The following is a 17,386-nucleotide window of genomic DNA, read 5'->3' as shown; positions in this document are numbered from 1 at the left end:
TGAATGGCAAGCAGCCAGATCCCTAACGCACACCTTTCAGTAACAGAAGGACACTGGAATCCACCAAAAAAAGAAACTCCATGTCCAAAGACAAAGAAGAAGCCACAGGAATGAGACAGAAATTGCTAGGCAGTCAGTGAAGGACTCTGAGACCTCGGTTTTGTTTTCAATAAACATCTCACTCCATTAGTCTGAAGCTACACCTGTTGTCACAAATTCCTGGAATGTGTCCTTGGTCTGATAAATTATCAGCAGTGGGATCCAGGGAAGAGCAGTAATTAACTTCCCATCCATTTGTCTGAGAAAAAAAACAACCCGAGATCATTAATCTTAAGGCCATTCAGATCAGTTCAGTCTCAGTCATTTCCGACTCTTTGAGAACCTATGAACTGCAGCACGCCAGGCCTCCCTGTCCATCACCAATTCCCAGAGTTTACTCAAACTCACGTCCATTGAGTCAGTGATGCCATCCAACCGTCTCATCCTCCATCGTCTCCTTCTCCTCCCACCTTCAATCTTTCCCACCATCAGGGTCTTTTCAAATGAGACAGTTCTTTGCATCAGGTAGCCAAAGTACTGGAGTTTCAGCTTCAGCATCAGTCCTTCCAATGAATATTCAGGACTCATTTCCTTTATGATTGACTGGTTGGATCTCCTTGGAGTCCAAGAGACTCTCAAGAGTCTTCTCCAACACCACAGTTCAAAAGCATCAATTCTTCAGCACTCAGCTTTCTTTCTAGTCCAACTCTCACATCCATACAAGACTACTGAAAAACCCATAGTCTTGACTAGACAGACCTTTGTTGGCAAAGTAATGTCTCTGCTTTTTAATGTGCTGTCTAGGCAATGGCACCCCACTTCAGTACTTTTGCCTAGAAAATCCCACGGACGGAGGAGCCTGGTAGGCTGCAGTCAATAGGGTCACTAGAGTCGGACATGACTCAGCGACTTCACTTTCACTTTTGACTTTCTTGCATTGGAGAAGGAAATGGCAACCCACTCCAGTGTTCTTGCCTGGAGAATCCCAGGGACAGGGAGGCCTGGTGGGCTGCCGTCTGTGGGGTTGCACAGAGTCAGACACGACTGAAGCGACTTAGTAGTAATAGTAGTAGTAGGTTGGTGATAACTTTTCTTCCAAGGAGCAAGAGTCTTTTAATTTCATGACTGCAGTCACCATCTGCAGTGATTTTGGAGCCCAAGAAAACAAAGTCTGTCATTGTGTCCACTGTTTCCCCATCTCTTTGCCATGAAGTCATGGGACCGGATGCCATGATCTTCATGTTTTAAATGTTGAGTTTTAAGCCAACTTTTTCACTCTCGTCTTTCACTTTCATCAAGAGGCTCTTTAGTTCTTCACTTTCTACCATAAGAGTGGTGTCATCTGCATATCTGAGGTTATTGATATTTCTCCCAGCAATCTTGGTTCCAGCTTGTGCTTCACTCAGCCCACCATTTCTCATGATGTACTCTGCATTTAGTTAAATAAGCAGATTGACAATATACAGCCTTGACATACTTCTTTCCCTATTTGGAACCAGTCTGTTGTTCCATGTCCCATTCTAACTGTTGCTTCCTGACCTGCATACAGATTTCTCAAGAGGCAGGTCAGGTAGTCTGGTATTCCCATCTCTTTAAGAATTTTCCACAGTTTGTTGTGATCCACACAGTCAAAGGCAATAAAGCAGAAGTAGATGCTTTTCTGGAACTCTCTTGCCTTTTCAATGATGTTTGCAATACATCTAGTCTATTTTAAAATGGCCAGGGGGCATGAAAAAGGATGATGATTTAATCCAAGGATCAAGAAAATTCATAAAGATGTTAAATTAAACATTGTGACCTTTAGACTGATTGGTTAAAAATGATGTATTTTAAGGACAGGAGCCAACAAAAAATGGACAAATTAATACTGGTAAGGATATAAAACTGCTGTAATACCCACCCTTTGGGAGACTCTTTACCCCCTCTCAGTGCCTATGCTGAGAGCTTTGTACTTTCCTTCTCTTTAATAAATCCTATTCACTTACTGTGTTTGCATGTTTGTGAAGTTCATGTTCCACAAACAAGAGCTCAGATTCTCATTTCAGCAAGATGGTAGAAGGGACACAATCATGATAACAACAACTCTCACAGCTGCTGGATGGATGACCTACAGCCTGGACCATAATACCAAAGAAGTTCTCACACTACTGTGAAGGTTCTGAACCCCACATCAGGTTTCCCAGCCTAGGGATCTGACAAAGGACTGGGAATCCCCAGGGAATCTGGCCTTGAGGGCCAGAGAGATTTGACTATTGACCTTCTAGAGGACTGAGGGAAACAGAGACTCTAGTCTTGGAAGGCATAAACAAAATTTTGCGTGCACCAAAACCCAGAGGAGAGGAGCAGTGATCCCACAGGAGACGGAACCAAAACTACCTGCTAGTATTGGAGGGCCTCCTGCAGGCATGGGTCGGCAGGGGCTCACCACAGGGATGGGGCACTGGCAGGTGCCCCTTGGCCTAACTCCTCTTGGTCAGTCACTCAGTCACGTCTGACTCTGTGATCTCACCAGGCTTCCCTGTCCATCACCAGCTCCCGGAGCTTACTCAAACTCATGTCGATCAAGACGGTGATGCCATGCAACCATCACATCCTCTGTCGTCCCCTTCTCTTCCCACCTTCAATCTTTCCCACCATCAGGGTCTTTTCAAATGAGTCAGTTCTTTGCATCAGGTGGCCAAAGTATTGAAGTTTCAGCTTCAGGGTCAGACCTTCAAGTGAATATTCAGGACCCATTTCCTTTACAATTGACTGGTTGGATCTCCTGGGAGCCCAACACCACAGTTTAAAAGCATCAATTCTTCAGCGTTCAGCTTTCTTTATAATCCAACTCTCACATCCATATATGACTACTGGAAAAACCATAGCTTTGACTAGACAGACCTTTGTTGGCAAAGTAATGTCTCTGTTTTTTAATATGCTGTCTAGGTTGGTCATAGCTTTTCTTCCAAGGAGCAAGTGTCTTTTAATTTCACAGCCGCAGTTACCATCTGCAGTGATTTTGGAGCCCCAAAAAATAAAGTCTCTCAAACTGTTTACATTGTTTCCCCATCTATTTGCCATGAAGTGATGGGACTGGATGCCATGATCTTATTTTCTGAATGTTGAGTTTTAAGCCAGCTTTTTCACCCTCCTCTTTCACTTTCATCAAGAGGCTCTTTAGTTCTTCTTCACTTTCTGCCACAAGAGTGGTGTCATCTGCATATCTGAGATTATTGATATTTCTCCAAGCATTCTTGATTCCAGCTTGTGTTACACCCAGCCCACCATTTCACATGATGTACTCTGCATATAAGTTAAATAAGCAGAGTAACAATATACAGCCTTGACATACTCCTTTCCCTATTTGGAACCAGTGTTCCATGTTCAGTTCTACTGCTGCTTCTCGCCCTGAATACAGAATTCTCAGGAGGCAGGTCAGGTGGTCTAATATTCCCATCTCTCTAAGAATTTTCCACACTTTGTTGTTATCCAGACAGTCAAAGGCTTTGGCATAGTCAATAAAGAAGTACATGTTTTTCTGGAACTCTCTTGTTTTTTCAATGATCCAATGGATGTTGGCAATTTGATCTCTGGTTCCTCTGCCTTTTCTAAACCCAGCTCGAACTCCAGGAAGTTTACAGTTCATGTACTGTTGAAGAATTTTGAGCATTACTTTGCTACCTTGTGAGATGAGTGCAATTGTGTGGTAGTCTGAACATTCTTTGGCATTGCCTTTCTTTGGGATTGAAATGAAAATTGACCTTTTCCAGTCCTGTGGTCACTGCTGAGTTTTCCAAATTTGCTGGCATATTGAGTGCAGCACTTTCACAGCATCATCTTTTAGGATTTGAAATAGCTCAACTGGAATTCCATCACCTCCACTAGTGATGCCTCCTAAGGCCCACTTGACTTTGCATTCCAGGATGTCTGGCTCAAGGTGAGTTATCACACCATTGAGGTTATCTGAGTTATGAAGATCTTTTTTGTATAGTTCTTCTTGCCACAGTATATTCTTGCCACTTCTTCTTAATATCTTCTGCTTCTGTTAGGTCCATACCATTTCTGTCCTTTATTGTGACCATCTTTTCATGAAATATTCCCTTCAGTTCAGTTCAGTTCAGTTCCGTTCAGTCGCTCAGTCGTGTCCGACTCTTTGCGACCCCATGAATCCCAGCATGCCAGGTCTCCCTGTCCATCACCAACTCCTGGAGTTCACTGAGACTCACGTCCATCGAGTCAGTGATACCGTCCAGCCATCTCATCCTCTGGCGTCCCCTTCTCCTCCTGCCCCCAATCCCTCCCAGCATCAGAGTCTTTTCCAATGAGTCAACTCTTTGCATGAGGTGGCCAAAGGACTGGAGTTTCAGCTTTAGCATCATTCCTTCCAAAGAAATCCCAGGGCTGATCTCCTTCACAATGGACTGGTTGGATCTCCTTGCAGTCCAAGGGACTCTCAAGAGTCTTCTCCAACACCACAGTTCAAAAGCATCAATTCTTCGGCTCTCAGCCTTCTTCACAGTCCAACTCTCACATCCATACATGACTACTGGAAAAACCATAGCCTTGACTAGACGGACCTTTGTTGGCAGAGTAATGTCTATGCTTTTGAATATGCTATCTAGGTTGGTCATAACTTTCCTTCCAAGGAGTAAGTGTCTTTTAATTTCATGGCTGCAGTCACCATCTGTAGTGATTTTGGAGCCCAGAAAAATAAAGTCTGACAATGTTTACATTGTTTCCCCATCTATTTGCCATGAAGTGATGGGACCAGATGCCATGATCTTTGTTTTCTGAATGTTGAGCTTTAAGCCAACTTTTTCACTCTCCACTTTCATCAAGAGGCTTTTTAGTTCCTCTTCACTTTCTGCCATAAGGGTGATGTCATCTGCATATTTGAGATTATTGATATTTCTCCCAGCAATCTTGATTCTAGCTTGTGTTTCTTCCAGTCCAGCGTTTCTCATGATGTACTCTGCATATAAGTTAAATAAGCAGGGTGACAATATATAGCCTTGACATACTCCTTTTCCTATTTGGAACCAGTCTGTTGTTCCATGTCCAGTTCTAACTGTTGCTTCCTGACCTGCATACAGATTTCTCAAGAGGCAGGTCAGGTGGTCTGGTATTCCCATCTCTTTCAGAATTTTCCACAATTTATTGTGATCCACACAGTCAAAGGCTTTGGCATAGTCAATAAGGCAGAAATAGATGTTTTTCTGGAACTCTCTTGCTTTTTCCATGATCCAGCGGATGTTGGCAATTTGATCTTTGGTTCCTCTGCCTTTTCTAAAACCAGCTTGAACATCTGAAAGTTCACCGTTCACGTGTTGCTGAAGCCTGGCTTGGAGAATTTTGAGCATTACTTTACTAGAGTGTGAGATGAGTGCAATTGTGCGGGAGTTTGAGCATTCTTTGGCATTGCCTTTCTTTGGGGTTGGAATGAAAACTGACCTTTCCCAGTTCTGTGGCCACTGCTGAGTTTTCCAAATTTGCTGGCATATTGAGTGCAGCACTTTCACAGCATCATCTTTCAGGATTTGAAATAGCTCAACTGGAATTCCATCACCTCCACTAGCTTTGTTCATAGTGATGCTTTCTAAGGCCCACTTGACTTCACATTCCAGGATGTCTGGCTCTAGGTGAGTGATCACGCCATCGTGATTATCTGGGTCGTGAAGATCTTTTTTCGTATAGTTCTTCTGTGTATTCTTGCCACCTCTTCTTAATATCTTCTTGCTTCTGTTAGGTCCATACCATTTCTGTCCTTTATCAAGCCCATCTTTGCATGAAATGTTCCCTTGGTATCTCTAATTTTCTTGAAGAGATCTCTAGTCTTTCCCATTCTGCTGTTTTCCTCTATTTCTTTGCATTGATCGCTGAGGAAGGCTTTCTTATCTCTTCTTGCTATTCTTTGGAATTCTGCATTCAGATGCTAATATCTTTCCTTTTCTCCTTTGCTTTTCACTTTTCTTTTCACAGCTATTTGTAAGACCTCCCCAGATAGCCATTTTGCTTTTTTGCATTTCTTTTCCATGGGGATGGTCTTGATCCCTGTCTCCTGTACAATGTCACGAACCTCATTCCATAGTTCATCAGGCACTCTATCTATCAGATCTAGGCCCTTAAATCTACTTCTCACTTTCACTGTATAATCATAAGGGATTTGATTTAGGTCATACCTGAATGGTCTAGTGGTTTTCTCTACTTTCTTCCATTTGAGTCTGAATTTGGTAATAAATGTCAGAGCTTCTCCATCTTTGGCTGCAAAGAATACAATCAATCTGATTTCGGTGTTGACCATCTGGTGATGTCCATGTGTAGAGTCTTCTCTTGTGTTGTTGGAAGAGGGTGTTTGCTATAACCAGTGCATTTTCTTGGCAAAACGCTATTAGTCTTTGCCCTGCTTCATTTCATATTCCAAGGCCAAATTTGCCTGTTACTCCAGGTGTTTCTTGACTTCCTACTTTTGCATTCCAGTCCCATATAATGAAAAGGACATCTTTTTTGGGTGTTAGTTCTAAAAGGTCTTGTAGGTCTTCATAGAACCGTTCAACTTCAGCTTCTTCAGCGTTACTGGTTGGGGCACAGACTTGGATCACTGTGACATTGAATGGTTTGCCTTGGAAATGAACAGAGATCATTCTGTTGTTTTTTAGATTGCATCCAAGTACTGCATTATGGACTGTTTTGTTGACCATGATGGCTACTCCATTTCTTCTGAGGGATTCCTGCCCGCAGTAGTAGATATAATGGTCATCTGAGTTAAATTCACCCATTCCAGTCCATTTTAGTTTGCTGATTCCTAGAATGTTGACATTCACTCTTGCCATCTCTTGTTTGACCTCTTCCAATTTCCCTTGATTCATGGGCCTGACATTCCAGGTTCCTATGCAATATTGCTCTTTACAGCATCGGACCTTGCTTCTATCACCAGTCACATCCACAGCTGGGTATTCTTTTTGCTTTGGCTCCATCCCTTCATTCTTTCTGGAGTTATTTCTCCACTGATCTCCAGTAGCATATTGGGCACCTACTGACCTGGGGAGTTCCTCTTTCAGTATCCTCTCATTTTGCCTTTTCATACTGTTCATGGGGTTCTCAAGGTAAGAATACTGAAGTGGTTTGCCATTCCCTTCTCCAGTGGACCACATTCTGTCATATCTCTCCACCATGACCCGCCCGTCTTGGGTTGCCCCACGGGCATGGCTTAGTTTCTTGAGTTAGACAAGGCTGTGGTCCTAGTGTGATTAGATTGACTAGTTTTCTATGAATATGGTTTCAATGTGTCTGCCCTCTGATGCCCTCTTGCAACACCAACCGTCTTACTTGGGTTTCTCTTACCTTGGGCGTGGGGTATCTCTTCACAGCTGCTCCTTACCTTGGATGAGGGGTATCTCCTCACCGCCGCCCTTCCTGACCTTCAACATGGAATAGCTCCTCTAGGACCTCCTGCGCCTGCGCAGCCACTGCCCCTGGCCTCCGGCGTGGGGTTGCTCCTCCTGGCTGCTGCCCCTGGCCTCAGGTGTGGGGTAGCTCCAATTTCTTGAAGAGATCTCTAATCTTTCCCATTCTACTGTTTTCCTTTATTTCTTTGCATTCATCACTGAGGAAGGCTTTCTTATCTCTCCTTGCTGTTCTTTGGAACTCTGCATTCAAATGGGTTTATCTTTCCTTTTCTCCTTTACCTTTGTTTCTCTTTTTTTCTCCAGCTATTTTTAAGGCCTCCTCAGACAACCATTTTGCCTTTGTGCATTTCTTTTTCTTGGGAATGGCCTTGATCACTGTCTCCTGTACAGTGTCACAAACCTCTGTCCATAGTTCTTCAAGCACTCTATCAGATCTAATCCCTTAAATCTATTTGCCACTTCCACTGTATAATCATAAGGGATTCAATTTAGATCATACTTGAATGGTCTAGTGGTTTTCCCTAATGTCCTCTTGGAGGTCACCATTAACCTTACCATAGAGCCCTTAGACCCTAGGGCTGGGTCATCTCAGGCCAAACAACTACCAAGAAGGGAAACAATCCCACCTATCAACAGATAATTAGATTCAAGCTTTACTGAGCAAGGCCCTGCCTATCAGAGCAAGACCCAGTTTTTCCCACCACCAGTGCCTCCCATCAAGAAGCTTACACAAGCCTCTTTAGCCTCATCCATCAGAGGGCAGACAGAAGAAGCAAGAAGCAGCTAAAACAAAAACCATGTTACAGAAAGTTAATCATGATGAAAAAGCAGAAGGTTATGTCTCAGATGAAGGGATAAGATAAAATCCCAGAAAAACAACTAAATGAAGGGGAGACAGGCAACCTTCCAGAAAAAAAATAATGATAGTGAAAATAAACCAGGATCTAGGGACAAGATTGGAGGCAAAGATTAAGAAGATGCAAGAAATGTTTACCAAAGACCTAGAAGAACTAAAGAACAAACAAACAAGAGATGAATAATACACTAGAAGGAATCAATAGAAGAATAACTGAGGCAGAAGAAGGGATAAATCGCCTGGAGGACAGAATAGTGGAAATCACTGCCACAGAAGAGAATATAGAAAAAAGAATGAAAAGAAATGAAGACAGCCTAAGAAACCTCCACAAGATTAAATCCACCAACAATATAGGGGTCCCAAAAGGAGAAGAGAGAGAGAAAGGACCTGAAAAAAATATTTGAAGAGATAATAACTGAAAACTTCCAGAACATGAGAAAGGAAATAGTCAAACAAATCCAGGAAGCACAAAGTCCCAGGAAGCATAAACCCAAGGAGGAACACACCCAGACACATAGTAATCAAACTGACAAAAATTAAAGACAGAGATAAAATATTAAAAGAAACCAGGGAAAAACAACAAATAATATACAAGGGAACTCCCAATCAGGCTATCAGCTGATTTCTCAACAGAAACTCGACAAGCCAGAAGGGAATGGCACAATATATTTAAAGTGATGAAAGGGAGGAACCCACAACCAAGAATACCCTACCCAGCAAGACTCTCCTTCACATTTGAAGGAGAAATCAAAAGTTTTCCAGACAAGCAAAAGTTAAGAGAATTCAACATCATCAAACCAGTTTTACAACAAATGCTAAAGGAACCTCTCTAGGCAGGAAACACAAGACAAGGGTAAGACCTACAGAAAGCAAACCCAAAACAATTTAGAAAATGGTAGTAGGATCATACATATCAATAATTACCTTAAATGTAAATGGATTACCAGGGGTCCCTGAGAAGAGAGGGGTCTGGTACTCTCAAGGAGGAGGAAAGAACAAATGTTTTTTTTTCCTCTACATTCCTTAGTCTTAGTCACATAAAACTTTTTTTTTTCTTTAAGCCTGGAACTGATGATAACACAACAAACAACTCAGTTTATAAACTCCATACTAAGGATTATATCGGAGAAGGCAATGGCACCCCACTCCAGTACTCTTGCCTGGAAAATCCCATGGATGGAGGAGCCTGGTAGGCTGCAGTCCATGACGTCGCTAAGAGTCTGACACAACTGAGCGACTTCACTTTGACTTTTCACTTTCATGCATTGGAGAAGGAAATGGCAACCCACTCTAGTTATTCTTGCCTGGAGAATCCCAGGGACGGGGGAGCCTGGTGGGCTGCCGTCTATGGGGTTGCACAGAGTTGGACACGATTGAAGTGACTTAGCAGCAAGGATTATATAACAACAATGTATCCTGCTTGAGGACAGTTTCTCCTTCCTGAAAACCTTCCAGCTAATCCTGTTATCTTAAAATGTAAATTATGGGAGTGGGTCTAGTAAGATCTTTACAACCTTGAGACATTCTTTTGATTTATTGTAATAATTAATTAAAAAGTATATAACTCCCTTGCTATCACTAGTGAGGGGGCATTCTCCAATCCCTTTCTGATATCTATGTCAGAAACTTTCTCTGTCCCTTTTCTTACTTTAATAAAACTCTGCTACACACACACACACAAAATGTAAATGGATTAAATGCACCAGCCAAAAGACACAGAATTACTGGGTAGATAAAAACATGTGTAAGTATGCACTTCCAATTACCACATCACTCTGCTTGACGCCCCCAAATAACTGTATGTAATTATTTTATAGTGTTAAGTTAATCGTGTTCCCATTATGGCTTGCAATTATAATTGTCTTTTAATTTTTGTCTGGCTATTGATTATGAAAACTGACAAACATCTCTTACTCTTGTAATTATGTAATTATTACTCACTTAATACCATTGTATCATTATTGATCAACAGAAAAATTATAGAACTCCATCTCACCAAAACTAGGATCTAATAGAAAAGCCTGTAATCATTTATTAAAATCCAGATGCATATCAGAAATATCTTGAAATTTTTTGAAAAATGCTAATGCTCAGGTATTGCTTATTTTCTCCAGAGCTCCAGATATGTTTCTAATGAGCAGTCATGTTTAAAAACAACTGCACTATATGATGATCTTTTACTTTTATTTAGTTTATTTCACTTTTTCTATTTCATATTCAGTGCACCAATTTCATTAAGTTTATGCTCTCCAATTTCTCCATCTCTTCTTTTTTTTTTTCTGATGTTCTTCTCAAGCCTTTATCAAGTGTAGTAGAAAAACTTTTGTATGCATATATATATATATATATATATATATATATGTGTGATTGAACAAGGAGCACATGAACGAGGAGCCTTGAGGCCCTCTGCAAGGCTGAGTTCAAGTTTGATGCAGATGAATATGAAAACATGGCTCATCCCAGAGGTCAAATATAACCCTAATCACAACCCTCTGGACAAACAGCAGACCCCACACTCATGAGAGCCTTGGCACTGTCCCCTCCTTACTCATGCCCACCAATAAATCCTACTTTCCTATCAAAAAAGGAAAAAAAGAATTAGGACAAAGAGTAAGAATGGAATTGTACTTGGTTGCTCTTTGCAACCACATGGACTGTAGCCCACCAAGCTCCTCTGTCCGTGGGTTTTCTCCAGGCAAGAATACTGGAGTGGATTTCTATGCCCTCCTCCAGGGGATTTTCCCAATCCAGGGATTGAACCCAGGTCTCCAGCATTGCAAACGGAATCTTTACTGACTGAGCCACCAGGGAAGCCCAAGAATTGAGTTAGGGTAAGTTAATCTGGACTCCTTGGAGAGAAATGCCATTTGGACAGTAAAATGCTCGATTTGTTGACCATCTGTGTCCTCAGCCTAATCCCCCAGGCTGCTAATGAAAGCTTAGCATGCAGGAACCCTTATGGGTGGGTGCAGGCTCATCAGGGAGATGCCCCAGGGTACACATTGACTGTCAAGAGGTAACAGCTGTGTTCTAGTTGGCCTCCTAAGCAGCCCTTAAACCCTCATGTTTACACTCTGAGCACACTCTGTAAATACCCAAGGTGGCAGCCCCAATCCCAGTTAAGAAAATACTGAATTAGGGGGTCTGTGTTCATGAGTTTTTGCATTGTGTGCCATGCTCAGCCATATCTGACTCTGCAACCACATGGACTATAGTCCGGCAGGCTCCTCTGTCCATGGAATTTTCCAAGCAAGAATACTGGACTGGGTTGTCACTTCTTACTCCAAGGGATCTTCCCAACCCAGGGATTGAACCCACCTATCCTGCATTGGCAGACGGATTCTTTACCACTGCACCACCTAGGAAGCCCCTCGTGAGTTTTTACTGAACCACAAAAGTATCATCCTTGTTTGTCACTGAAACCCTAAGAGTCCAGTTCTCAGAAGTCCCAGGGCTCTGACATAAAAAGATGAGCAGAATTCCCTGGTGGTCAACTGGTTAAGAATCTGACTGCCAATGCAGGGGACACGGGTTTGATGCCTGGTCCAGGAAGATTCCACATGCCGCAGGGCAACTAAGCCCATGAGCCACATCTACTGAGCCGGAGCTCTAGACCTCAAGAGGTGCAACTGCTGAAGGCCATGTACTCTCCACAACAAGAGATGCCACCACAATGAGAAGCCCAAGTGCCGCACTAAAGAAGACCCCCTGCTTGCTGCAACTAGAGAGAGCCCACGCACAGCAGTGAAGACCTAGCACAGAAAAATTTATTTATGTATTTTAAAAGGTGAGCAGAACTGTGGAAATCTGAAGTTGATTAAGATGACAGCAGCTATTACTTATTAACTACCCATGTGCCAGGCACTGTGCCAGCATTTTATAGTTCTATTTCTAACCATCATACAGCCTTGTATGTGGCTATGATTTGCCTCATCTGATAGATGTAGAAACTGAGGCTCAGAGAGACTAAGGGACCTGCCCCGAGTCCTTCAGTTACCAAGTTAGGAAGCCAAGATCGAAATCAAGTTCTGAGTCCAAAGCTTCTGAATTTTGCCAAACTACCTCCCATTGGTGATGATGATAATACAAAAAATCCTTTCCCATTTTGTAAATTATAATACCTGAGATTTCTTGATCAAACGGCAAGGACTGAAAGAGTTTACAGCACATCATAACAGATCAGTGCTGGAGACCCTAACGTTTCCCTGTCTCCTTGTAGAATTTAGCCAAACACAACTCAGCTCCTCAGCTTGCATCCTGGTTCAGATGGGCGGAAGACAAAGCCAAGTGAGAGTGCTTCTGGTTACCTGGAGACCACACACCCCAGAGGCAGGAACGCTGTGTTTTCTTCAAACTGAATTATCAGCAGACTGCTTTCCCACACCTGAGAACAGAAATGCAAAGCAAAAATGACTCCCCATCATTAGGAAATCAGGAACTATTAACCATCTCTAGATGTTTCAATGGGGTCCCAGGAACTTCCCAATACTAGACCACTATCATTAACTAGTGGGATCCAAAAGAATGATATTTATGCTAGCATTCCAAATCATTCATCATTGAAGAGACAGTTTCTACCTGGAGTAGCCTCACAGCTGAGATGGCAAGCCCATCTACCACCTATCTTTGCACACTCCCAATGATGGGATGCTCACTACCTCAAAAGGGAGCCACCTCTCAGTGAAACAACTCCTGGAAACTTTAAAATTCTTCTGAAACCTGCCACCTATCAACTGTCAAAGATGGTTTCCACAAAAACGACCAGTTTATTTTTTCAAAATAAAATTCTGATTTTTTTTAACATAAATTAACAATTAGTGTACACCACCACCAATGCCATCTTGCTGTCTGTTCTGCTTCTTCAAGGATGCTGCCAGCACTTCCCTGGTGGTCCAGTGATTAAGAGGCGAAAGTGAAAGTCACTCAGTCATGTCCAACTCTGTGACCCCATGGACTGTGGCCCTCCAGGCTCCTCTGTCCATGAAATTCTCCAAGCAGGAATACTGGAGTGGGTAGCCTTCTCCAGGGGATCTGCCCAACCCAGGGATCTAACCCAGATCTCTGGCATTGCAGGTGGATTCTTTACTGTCTGAGCCACCAGGGAAGCCCAAGAAAACTGGAGTGGGTAGCCTATTCCTTCTCCAGGGGATCTTCCCGACCCAGGAATCAAACCAGGGTCTCCTGCATTGTAGGCAGATTCTTTACCAGCTACCAGGGAAGTCCAGTGATTAAGAATCTACCTGCCAACACAGAAGACTGGGGTTTGATCCCTGGACCAGCCCACACACCGCAACGTGCCCTAGAGCCCAGGCTCTGCAACTAGAAAAAGGCCGCGAGCAGCAATGAAGACCCAGTGCAGACAAAAATAAAAATAAATAAGAAACAACCTCTCGACAATTTTTTTTTTTTTTTAAAGAATGCTGTCAAGCCAAGAGGAGCATTTGGAGGAGCCAAGCTTCCAAGGCAACTGCCTGGCAATCATTTACAAGCCTGCCCTGACTACCAGCTAACTTGGCAGTGCAGGCCCCGGGGGAACTCAGGTGTGTCATTAGCACTAATTGTTCTGGCTGCCAAGGAAACCCTGGCAGAGTTTGCAAACAGGCTGTGCATACATGGTAGGCAAGGGAGCGCTAAAGACCCCAGTGGAGACAAGAGTGACCCAGGAGCACTTTTGGAGCACTACCATTACAGACCTTGTTCTGCTTGCTCTCTGTTTCTGCTTTTTTCTAAAAAAAAAGGAGACTTCCCTCCCCTTTTCAGTCTTTCTTGCCCATTATGTAGCAAGAGAGAGATCCACTCCACCAGGCACACAGCTCTCCCTTTATAGAACATCTCCAATTTTTAAGAGACGATTCCTTGTTTTGGTTAAAGCTTATTTTAAGTTTGCCACAAAAGAATTGTCTTTAAAATAAAAATGGGATGGGACTTCCACGGAGATCCAGTGGTTAAGACACTGCACTTCCACTGCAGTAAACATGTGTTCGATCCCTCGTCAGGGAACTAAGAGCCCGCATGCTTCAGGGAACTAAGAGCCCGCATGCTACGCAGCTCGGTCAAAAAATAGAAATAAATAAATAAAGTAAAATATAAAATAAAAATGGGAGATAAGGATTTGATTGACATCTCTTTGAAGTATTTTAGACATGACTACATACTGATAAGATTTATCTTCCCAGGTGCAAAACCGTCAAAAACCAACACAACTTTTCACATCTAAAAGAACAGCAGTTTAGAACATACTGGGCTTCCCTGGCGGCTCAGATGGTAAAGAATCTGCCTGCAATGTAGGAGACCCAGGTTCGATCCCTCAGTCAGGAAGATCCCCTGGAGAAGCGCGTGGAAATCCATTCCAGTATTCTTGCCTGGAGAACTCCATGTACAGAGGAACCTGGCGGGCTACAGTCCATGCGGTCGAAAAGAGTCGGACATGACTGATCAACTTTTTTCTTCTTTCTTAGAACATACTGGTGTTTTTCTTCTCCATGGAGAAGCCATTGCTTCTCAGTAGAGTTTTTACAACTTCAGATCCTGGGACACCAGATCCCCTTAAAATCCTCCCTAGAGGTAGGAGGTCCAGTGACAGACGGCATTGCAAGCGGTTAGCCTGCTGATCAGGACTGGCCCTCCCTGCAAGGGGCCCACAAGGAGAGCCCATCAAGTTACTTCCTTCCCTCTTTCTGTCAGTTTCAGCTGAGCAACCAAGAAGTTGGACCAAACTTCAGTTCCTTGGCAGAACCCAGTTATGCTGCACAAGTGAATTCAGGTTTCTGTTTCCACCTAAAGCAAATAGCTTCATGTGACCATCTTATCAAGTTGGATGGTATCCAGAAAGATTTCCACGTGAGGGAAACGTCTCCAGAGGATTGGTGCTGACAGAGACGACGGAATACCTCTTATCAGCCACTTGACTGCAGAACCGGCCTTCTCTAGGTGGGGTTGTCCTCACTGGCCAGTCCTCAGCCCCAGGAGGAGGTGTGAGAAACTGAGGCAAAGGAGAGAAAGACCACCCACCCAGTCTGCCTCTGTGGGAGGCCGGTCAGAGCACCGCCCCTTCATCAGGCCTCTCTTCAAAGTCTGGTTAGAAACGTTCCAAGAGACCCTGCAGGGGCAGGGCCTTAAGGAACAGGCCTGGATAACTCCTTCCCAGGTCCCGGACCCCTCCTCTGACGGGCCTCCTGGACACTTGTCCGGTACTAAGCGAGTTCCCCTGGGCTTTTATCTGCAGCCACCCCAAACGAAAAACATGGTTGCTGCCTCCTCCTACACTCCAGCCTCGGGAAGCAAGGCGGAGGAACCAGAGATGCTAATCCGTTTGTTTTTACATCACCTCATTACTAGAAGATCCCCCAGAACGCAAAGCAGCAACCCCACCCCCACCCCAATCATTTTACTTTTTCCAAAAAGTGAAAATCCGAGGCCGTCCTCCCAGGGAAGCCCAGTCCTGCGGGTTCAGTCATTCCTTCTCCCCCGCCCTCGAGTACCTCGGTCCGGAGTGGGCCAGGCACCGGGGATGGGGAAGCCGCCGGGCGCAAGGGGCGGTGCGTCCCGAGGCGGAGCTCCCCGCCGGACCCCGCTGGGCGTCGGAGGCGCTGCTGTTGAGCCTACTGCGATCGAGGCTCGCGTCACTTGGACTGCACGCCGCTCCCGCTAGGGCCAAATTCCGGGCATAGTTTTCCCACGCGGCCCGGCTCACCTGGGGGTCCTCGGAACCCAGGCAGTGGGCAGAGGTCGCTAGAGAGCGGCTCCGCCCCTCCGCCCCGGCCCCGCCTCCCGACTCGCTCCACCGCCCTGGACCGAGGCTGTTCCCGGAATCCTCGCCGCCGCGCCGGCCTGGGATGCTTCCTCCGCTCCCCGGCCCCCCCACCCCTACCCGGCGCGGCAGCTCGGGCTCTGAACGGCGCCGGGCAGAGCCGCCCGGCCACCTGCTGCCAACCTGCGGGACCGGGGGCACAGAAAAACCTCTGGGCGCCCGCAGCTGGAGGCTGGGGTCTCCGCTGCCTCCTGCTCCCGCGAGAGCCACCCCACCCGACCCCAAGGAGGGGCGGAGCCTCTCCCCAGTCCCTCCGGGACAAGCTATTTTTAGGTCCGTTACGGAAGCGGGAAGGAGGGAATGCCACGTTTAATCCTTCAGGAAAATCCAGGATCCTAGTGAGTGGCTCCCAGGCCTTGCTGAGAAGCAGGGACTCTCTCCCGTCTACACACACACACACACACACACACACAGCCCCCTACACCCCACCTGGTACAGTCGCCTGACCTGCTGAATGCTGGGGTCCACCAGTACAAAACTAAAGGGACCTTCTTGTTTTCTGATGGAGAAGGAAATGACAATCCACTCCAGTATTCTTGCCTGGAGAATCCCATGGAGAGAGGAGCCTGGGAAGGGGGCTGTAGTCCATGGGGTCGCAAAGAGTCGGACACGACTGAAGCGACTTAGCACGCACGCAGCCACTTGGTTTCTGATCCGAACCCATGCTAGTCCTTTGAGTAAATCCCAGGCCTGTTCAGATGGCAACCACTTTCCCCCCAACCCCTAACCATCTGGTCAGCCCCGGGAATCCAGTTGGGAAATCCAGTACCATAAAAAGCTCTTTTTGGGTAACGGTCTTTGACCCCTTCCTATAGCCATTTGTTGTTTTACTGAGACTCGGATTTCTGGGTTTGTTTGTTTTTTCCCCCCTTTAAGCCTTCTTCCCACCCCAGCTACCAAGCTGTGTGAGGGGATATTCAAAGCAAAACTGCATGAGGAAAAGTGTTGGCAATAATGTGGAGAAATTAGAACCCCTGTACACTGCTGTGAAAGTGTAAAATGGCATAGCCATTGCGGAAAAGAAAATGGTCACTTCTCAAAAAATTAAACACAGAATTACCATATGATTCAGCAATTCTACTTCTGTGTATAGACACTAAAGAATTAAAAGCAGAGACTCAAAAAGATATTTGTACACCCATGTTCATAAAAACATTATTCACAATAGCCAAAAGGTGGAAATAACCGAAGTGTCCGTTAACGAACAGAAAACAAAATGTTATATATACATTCATATATGCACACACACACACACACATATATATATAAGTCCTTAAAAAGGAATGAAATTCT

At 44.7% G+C, this 17,386-nt stretch overlaps 1 protein-coding gene across 2 annotated transcripts in view; it reads right to left on the bottom strand.

Annotated features, from left to right (window-relative positions):
- Positions 1-16,100, bottom strand: part of DZIP1L (DAZ interacting zinc finger protein 1 like) — a 57,482-nt gene extending 41,382 nt beyond the window's left edge. Inside the window, exons 1-2 of one of the 2 annotated variants that reach the window (XM_055569585.1) lie at positions 15,765-16,100; positions 12,591-12,667 (exon numbers count right to left, since the gene is read on the bottom strand). The gene's annotated coding sequence lies outside the window, so the exon portion shown is untranslated. The remainder of the gene's footprint in view (positions 1-12,590; positions 12,668-15,764) is intronic. The other variant, XM_055569586.1, reaches the window with a different exon arrangement.
- Between the last annotated feature and the right edge of the window lie 1,286 nt (positions 16,101-17,386).

The sequence above is a fragment of the Bubalus kerabau genome, chromosome 2 (assembly GCF_029407905.1).
Source record: "Bubalus kerabau isolate K-KA32 ecotype Philippines breed swamp buffalo chromosome 2, PCC_UOA_SB_1v2, whole genome shotgun sequence".
NCBI lineage: Eukaryota > Metazoa > Chordata > Mammalia > Artiodactyla > Bovidae > Bubalus > Bubalus kerabau.
The sequence above is the reverse complement of the archived record's forward strand: the minus strand, read 5'-3'. Positions and strand labels throughout refer to the sequence as shown.